General features: G+C 32.1%; 1 pseudogene; it reads right to left on the reverse strand.

Annotated features, from left to right (window-relative positions):
* The window catches only part of LOC109218610, a 4,649-nt pseudogene extending 2,522 nt beyond the window's left edge, over positions 1–2,127 (reverse strand).
* Between the last annotated feature and the right edge of the window lie 5,822 nt (positions 2,128–7,949).

Here is a 7,949-nt window from a genome sequence, read left to right on the forward strand (position 1 = left end):
TATATATATATATATATATGTCAAATTAACATCTTAAACTCTACATCATGGCAAATACCGCCATATAAAATAGAACACAGGAAGTAATACAAAGGATCTGCAAACTGCAAGCCAGAAATCTTCTGATCTTTGTTCTAGACCAAGATACATTGTCAAATCAAGCTAAACTTAAAGATACTACTTACCACAATAAATATAATTACAATGCAACAAGAGGTTCAAATGAGATACAAAAAGATAAGAAAAGAATATGACTGCACCTTAAGATTGGTACTAATTGCAACCATATGCTTTGCAACTGCCTGAGGTCTGAAAAATAAGAATGCCCTCCCCAGAAACGGGAGGACCGAGTCAACCAAAGATTCATGTCAACAAAAACAACACTAAACATCATAAAGAAATAAGCACTTCTCAACAGACTACAGTAGCTTCGACATGTGACCAGTACACTAAGAACACCAATTGATCCATTCAATTTGTATTGTCGACTGTAAAGTTGAACTAGCATGGTTCATTTCCTAAGCTTTGTTCAGCTGGTAAACACAGTGTCAGTAAAATAACACGTAGCGGGTGATGGTATGGTTTATTAATGCTTTTTCCCATCTTTCCTTTCTACAGTAAAATAAAGTGTGGATATCTTGTTTGTATTGGTTTGTACATGCTAATAGCTAGATATCGGACCATCAGATTCAGACCTTCTCTTACTTAGGATTTAAGTAGAGCAAAGAATTATCAGGTTCTCTTTACCAAATTAAGACTCGTCCAGCAAAGGAAAAGTAAAAAAAGAATGGAATAGTAATATATATGTAGCTAAAAGGTTAAACCAATCAGTGCACCATATATAATGAAAGGGATTTTCTTTATGTATCCTGATATCACCTCTACGAGACATTTACAAAACTGAACTTCTATTAATATCTTTCCAAATGGACGGAGACACCAACATTCCCTCTAACAGGGTGGCAGCTATAGGTTTTGTTAGAACCTGGACAGTCAAGCAAGTTAATCTAGGTTCATGCACAAATGATCTAAGCTAACCACCTCAGGCTAACTAGTCGTTTCCAGACATAGAGGAACAGACTAAGGTCCTATTGGTGGTACTATCAATACTTCCATTCACGAGCACATAATAAATCAATTTTCGAAAAGTATAACAGTAACAAAACGTATAAGAAGATGGGCATCAACACTGTCCCACTTACCCCAATGCGGAGGAAATCCATTCCCTCAGTGTATGGGTATTTACCATGTCTCAGTGGTGGTAAAAGTCTTTGAGACCACCACAACTTAAAGCAAGACAAGAAGATATTATCAAGGATAAGTCTGATATATTTATGTTTCTCTATTTGTTGGAAAATAACATAACTAAATCTTACAATTCACCTAGAGTTGTTTCAGGGTTGAAGCCTGTTATGTTTCTGGCGACATCTATTGGATCGACATTTGCGAGACTGCCACCACAACGAAATGTAAATGTCATTACTCTCCCAATTCTTTTTCTTTAACCATAAAAAGAAAACATAGCATATTCTTTGCTCTAAACCAGAAATACTGGACCATTTAAAGCAGGACATAACATGTATGGCAACGGTTGCCGGGCGATTAAAAGTTTACATCAGCCAAATGAGTATAGAACAAAATTACTTGCTCAAATCCAGAATTGGTTTAACTAATTCCATTACACTAGCAATCGCAGTTGTCGCCCTCTTGCACAAACAAAGGGCCTAAGAAACTGCCACCTATACCGATAGCTACAACATCGATCTTTCAATGCTTTTCCTGTGACTCCAACCTATCAAGAATTGTTTCTTGATTAGAAATTAAGCAACATTGCTGAAATGAACAATAACTTTGACGACCGATATTACCCAGGCACCACTGCGAACCCTCTCAGAGAAGTCTCGGATCTTATCAAGAACTTGCCAAACCTCAGGGACAACATTCTTCCCATCACTATTTATAACAGCATTTCTCGGAGCTCGCAGTGCAACATGAAGAACAGATCTGTTTTCTGTACAGTTTATCTGCAAGAAAGATTAAAAGATCGTGATGTCAAACCGCTTCACTAGTTGACCGGCTAAACATGATACTAGAAGAAATTCTAAATACAGTAACTACTCCCTCCATCCCAATAATAGCATGTTTGGCAAAAGCTGAAAAGTTTGATAAGTGTTTTTTTTTAAAAAGTGCTTTTCTTCTGAAGTATTATTGGCGAGAAACAGTTGGCGTTTGACTAAGAGTGTGTTTGGCTAAGCTTATAAGCTGGTCAAACTAGCTTATAAGCACTTTTTGGCTTATCTATGCATTTGGTAAAATTAAAAGTGCTTATAAGCCAAAAATAAGCCAAAAGTCATAAGTTGGTCTCCCCCAACTTATCAAATTTCAGCTTATAAGCACTTTAGGTTTGACCAAAATATTTACTATTCTATTCCTAAGATACTTCTTTTTAAAACAAAACTCTTTGTATACCCAATTTTTTAGCTGCTTATTATTAATTTCAACGCTTTTATCCAAACATCTAACTGCTTATTTTTTAAATCAGCTTCAGCACTTAAAAGTGCTTTTCAACACATATGCTTATCAGCTACTCTAAATCAGCTAAGCCAAAAGGGCTCTAAGAGGGTGTTTGGATTGGCTTTTAAGCTGTTCAAATCAGCTTTTAAACTCTTTTTAGCTTTTTTCAGTGTTTGGGGAAGTCAGAAAAGTGCTTAAAATAAGTTAAAAACTGCTTAAACAAGCCAAAAGCAATAAGCTGGACAACCCCAACTTATTGCTTAAGCCACTTTTTTTAAGTCAATCCAAACGAGCTCTAATTATTTTGAAAAATATTTTTAAGCACCAATTAGTGTATGGCCAAACTTTTAAAATTTGCTTCTAAGTGTATTTTTCTCAAAAATACTTTTTTTCCTTCTAAAAACTTGGCCAAACACTTCAACTTTGGAAAAACATTACTCCCTCCGTTTCATATTAAATGAGGTACTTTCCTTTTTAGTCTGTTCCAAAACAAATGACACATTTCTAAATTTGGAAATAATTCAACTTTAAACTCTTTCATTTTACCCATTTACCCTTAATGAGAAGCTTTTATAACCACACAATGTCATGGCCCCACAAACTTTTTACCCCTTAAGCTTTTAAGACCACAAGTTTCAAAAGTCTTCTTCTTTTTTCTTAAACTCCGTGCCGAGTCAAACTACCTCATTTAATATGAAACGGTGGGAGTACTTGGAGAAGCTTGGCCAAACATGCTATTAGTATGGTGGTGGATTGGGCACAGAGTTTAAGAAGGAAAAAAATAATTTTGAAACCTGTGATCTAAAACAAGATAAATTGTGTAGCAATAAATTATTTCATAAAGGGAAAAACAAAAATTTAGTACTCACTCCGTTTCAACTTATGTGAACCTATTTCCTTTTTTGTCCGTGCCAAAAAGAATGACCTCTTTCCCTATTTGGAAACAATTTACCTTTATGCAATGATTTATAGCCACACAAAATATATGTGCTTCATTTTACACCACAAGTTCAAAAGTCTTCTCTCTTTTCTTAAACTCTGTGCCCAGTCAAATGAGTTCACATAAATTGAAACGGAGGGAGTATTAAATTATTTCTAACAAAAGATGTATGACATTTTCTTTGAACAGACTAAAAACGTAGAGTTCATTACTCAAATGGTCACTCAACTATCCCAAATTATCTCCTAAAGTCACTTTTCTTTCGTTTGTAACAACAAAGTCCCTGAACTATGCCTATGGCACTCAGAAGGTCACTCAACTAGATTTTTCAAATTTTGGATTGCAAATACCTATTTTACCCTCTCAATTATAAACATTTATCTTCTTTTTATTTTTTTAACTTTTTAATATTTTGATTTTTCCCTTTTAATTTATATTATAGACTTATCTATTGAATAAATAAATTTTATTTATAAATTAGAAAAATAAAAATATTTAAGCATATATAATGCTTGAATAACAAAATAACGAGCATAGTAAAAAAATTAATTAGAATAATTTATTCGTAATAATAATTTTAGTATTAACAACAAAAATTCAAAAATTTATTTACACAATTCAGAATGAAAGAACATAAAGGTTGTAAAATATATATTCCACGCACGAAATATAGAAATACTTATTTAAATAAAGGTATTTTTATAATATACATTATATATTCTTGAAAATTATGCTCAATTATATTAAAGCTTGTAGAATATTATTCATTAAATGCTACCGGGTGACATGCATTTATTTCATCTTTATGAGCATCATTCTTTTCGGTAAAAAATAAAACAATTGTCTTCGGTCTTAGCTATCCCCTACCTTCGGTTCCACGTGTCACCCTCTTATGCAATGACTTAACATAGTATATTTTACCCTATACAGATAGTCCCCCTACTTTCCGGTGATATAACTTTGTGTCGTCGGAAAGTTGGTAGAAACATAATAATATAATTAAGCATAATTTTCAAGAATATATAATGTATATTATAAAAATACCTTTATTTAAATAATTACTTTTATATTACGTGCATGGAATATATATTTTACAACCTTTATTTTCTTTCATTCTGAATTATGTAAATAAATTTTTGAATTTTTGTTGTTAATACTAAAATTATTATTACGAACAATTGTTCTAATTAATTTTTTTACTATGCTCATTATTTTGTTATTCCGGGATTATATATGCTTAAATACTTTTTACTTTTTTAATTTATAAATAAAATATATTTATTCTATAGGTAAGTTCATAATCTATATCTATATTATTATTATATTATTAAAAGGAGAGGATAAAGCCCTCTCCTTAAGCCAAGTGGCAGCATAAAAAAAAGTCACATAGCATAATTAGTTACTAATTAGTGTTTTAGTTAATAATTAGTTATTAGTTATTATATTTGAATTTAATATCTATAAAAGCAAAAATAATAAAAAATAAAAAACTACCATATATATATATATATATATTAATTTGTTACTTTATTTTAATTAATAAATATAGATATCTCATAATTAGTTATAATAAAAAAATCGAAAATATAAATATATAAAAAATAACTACCCATTCAAATTGGGTGGGAGTAGTTTCAAGTTGGAGTGTTAAAATATTTTAAATAAAATAAATTAACTATAATAAGAAAAACGAAAAAAGAAGAAGAAAAACTACCCATTTAAATCGGTGAGTAGTTTTAAGTTGGAGTTTTAAAATAATAAAATAAAATTAAAAAAATAAAAATTACCATTTCAAATTGGGGAGTAGTTTCAAGTTGGAGTTTATAATTGTTTTAAAATAAAAAAACAAAAATAAAGCAATAGAAAACGTTTGATTCAAATTGTGGAGTAGTTTCTTTCTAACATTCTATATTCTATATATCTTCTATATATTATTAAAAGGAGAGAATAAAGCCCTCTCCTTATGCCAAGTGGTAGCCTAGAAAAAAACCTTATGGAATAATTAGTTAATAACAAAGAAATTATCTATTGAAAATTAACAAAGAAATTAACTACCTAAATTAACTACTAAAACATGGGGGAGAGTTGGTTTAGGTTAGTTAATTTATTTATTTCATTTTTTAAAATCATTTTCTTTTTTGAAATAAAAAGTATATCTATTCATTAAAATTCAAACAGTATTATTGAGAAATATAATAAAATTTAAAATAAAAAATAAATATTTTCAAGAGTAATAAAATGTATATCTTCTATTATAATATGAAAAAATAGCAGACAAAAATATAAACAAGTAATATGCTAATAATCTATGTATATATTATTAAAAGCCAAAGAAAAAGGCACCACATTAATACAAGTGGTAGCCTAGATAAAAGCCACATGACATAATTAGTTCATAACAAAAAAATTATTTATTGAAAATTAACAAAGAAATTAACTACTCAAATATCGGTGAGGGTTGGGTATATCGTATTGACAAATAAAATGACAATTAAAATTTATTAAAGCAATACGGTCTAATAGTATCAAACAAGAATGATTATAATTTAATTTTTTCTTTTTAATATTGACCGCGCATCGCGCGGGTACGACTACTAGTATAAATTAAAAGGGAAAAATCATAATATTAATAAGTTTTTAAAAAAATAAAAAAAGATAAATGTTTATAATTTAGAGAGTAAAATAGGTATTTGGCAATCCAAAATTTAAAAAATCTAGTTGAGTGACCTTCTGAGTGCTATATGCATAGTTCAGTGACTTTGTTGTTACAAACGAAAGAAAAGTGACTTTAGGAGATAATTTGGGATAGTTGAGTGACCATTTGAGTAATGGACTCTAAAAACGTACATGTGACACATGAATTGGAAATGAGGAATAACTTTTCCATAGGTAGCTGAGCACTCGAGTTGCTAATTGTGAGCGTTACTGTGTTAAACCAAAAATCAGGAAAAACTGTTAGAAAAAAAAGAAACTGGAAAAAACAGAAGAATTTAAGAAATATTCCGAGTCCACAATTTTCTTGTGTGTCCTTAAGGAATTTTAACCCCCTCACACGTTGCCAAGGTAATGGAGTAAATCCTCCCAGGATAAAACGGAATAAACCTTCCTGCAACAGTGGCAATACAAACTGCAGGATACCAACGAACTCAAAGAACGGAGCAAAATCACACTTACGAATTTGAGAGAGAGAGACTGCGCATTAGGATGCAGTATATTCAGAAAGAAAGAAGTTCTGGAGTGTTTTTCGTGTTTAGAAAATGGAGACTTGCCTCAGAATTTATAAGCAATTATCAGAAGAGGTGTCATTTCAGAAGAATACGCTGCCTGCCGCGGTTCTACCGCGGTCGTGGCAGAACCGCGGTTAGAGAGGCTTTCTGAACCTGCCTGTCCCGGTTCTACCGCGGTCGCGGCAGAACCGCGGCCAGAGAGGCCCTCTGAACCTTCAGCATGGTTCTGGCGTATTTTCAGGAGTGATTTGGCATTTAATTAATTATTAAATAATTAAATAAATTTTGTCCAAAAATAATCTTATCGATCGATCATTTGACAAACTTATCGATCGATCATTTGACAAATCCAAATCCAAATCCAAATCCAAATCCAAATCCAAAGCCAAAGCCGAGCCGAGCGAGCGACGACGACGGCGCGAGGGTTCATTCTCTTCAACTCCTTTTAAGAGCTTTAAGAAGTGATTCTATATATAAGCACACAAATGTGGTTGTCCCTCACCAATGAGGGACAAAGTGCAAGACAAAAGTTCACTTCTTCAAATTTTCAATTTCCCTCCATTTTATTTCCCTCCATTTTCAATTCACACTTGCCCAATGGCTTAAAGTCCAACAATCCCCCACATGAATGGGAATGGTTGTATCAAGAAAGATCATAGATGAAAGCTATGTGATTTTGCAAGTAAGGATTAATTGCATCTGGATAAGTAGGTTTCCCTTTGAACTTTCCGTAGTGAACATATGTCGGATATACTCGGTCAATCGGTAGATTTGATATCTTTGAACCGTCGAACTTTAGTGTATACCTAGACAACCATATGTCACACAACCAACCCTTAACCGTCTTTTGGTTCTCATTGTTGTGTTCGTTTTAGCCATGAACACCGCCTGGTTTCATAATTGCGTAAAGAATTGGCCTTACAGAATTCTCATTGAAGCGGCTTCCACTTCACACTTACATAGGTGATTGCTAAACGTATAATCCTTTAGATTGACACTATTTGATAAATACCTCATCGAACTTAGGTAATCATTAAAGAACGTGTAAAGTTCTATCCTTGTTACTGAACATTGTCTTCATCACGAGAAGGGACCAAAGATTTTACTTTGACAAGGTTGAACCGGTCAATCACAACTTTGTTTGAGCTCCTTGAACCTAGATCTCGGAACATCCAAAATTCTAGGTAGAGTTACCGCCATGTTGACTTGTCCTCGTCCATAGTCCCATTCCCTTAGATGATTTCTCAACTCCCTCTCTAGTTAAGCCT

The sequence above is a fragment of the Nicotiana attenuata genome, unplaced genomic scaffold (assembly GCF_001879085.1).
Source record: "Nicotiana attenuata strain UT unplaced genomic scaffold, NIATTr2, whole genome shotgun sequence".
Lineage (NCBI taxonomy): Eukaryota > Viridiplantae > Streptophyta > Magnoliopsida > Solanales > Solanaceae > Nicotiana > Nicotiana attenuata.